Here is a 652-nt window from a genome sequence, read left to right on the forward strand (position 1 = left end):
AGTTTCCGAAATTTAATGTATGATGGCAAAGATTTGACGATAGGCGTCATAATCCTGTCTATACGTATACTAAGTAGCTAGAAATGAGTTCGGAGGGGCAACTACAGCCAGAAACGATAGGGCGACCTGGGTTGTTGGGTTTGTGAATTTTAGGCAAGAAGTAAATGCACGAAGTTCTAGGGGTGTTGATGATGAGATTAGTGGCAGTGGCCGGTAATTCTTGATTAACTATAAGATTTTGAATGGTGTCTTTGACAAGTTTTTGATTTTTGGCAGTGAGATCTCTAGGGATTTTGGCATAAAACGAGGTATCCGAAAGTTGCCGCAAAGCTTCTTTTTGGTAAAGGTCGGACCGCCAAACAACTACCGCGCCGCCTTTGTCGGCCGATTTGACAACTATGTCGTTGCGTTTACTAAGATTTTTAAGCGCCGCCCACTCTTCCGAGGAAAGGTTGGAAAATTTAGTGTTGCGATTGAATTTAAGTTTGTGAATGTCGTGACGTCATTTTTTGGTGAAAAAATCTAAAGAGGCAAATTGTCCCTCTGGGGGAGTCCATTTGGATTTGCGAACTAGAAGTGTTTCAAAAATATCTTTATTAGAAGTGTCCGAATCATCCTCTTTGTCATGAAAAAAGGCTTTAAACTGAACGCG

Source organism: Montipora foliosa, chromosome 2, assembly GCF_036669935.1.
Source record: "Montipora foliosa isolate CH-2021 chromosome 2, ASM3666993v2, whole genome shotgun sequence".
Classification (NCBI taxonomy): domain Eukaryota; kingdom Metazoa; phylum Cnidaria; class Anthozoa; order Scleractinia; family Acroporidae; genus Montipora; species Montipora foliosa.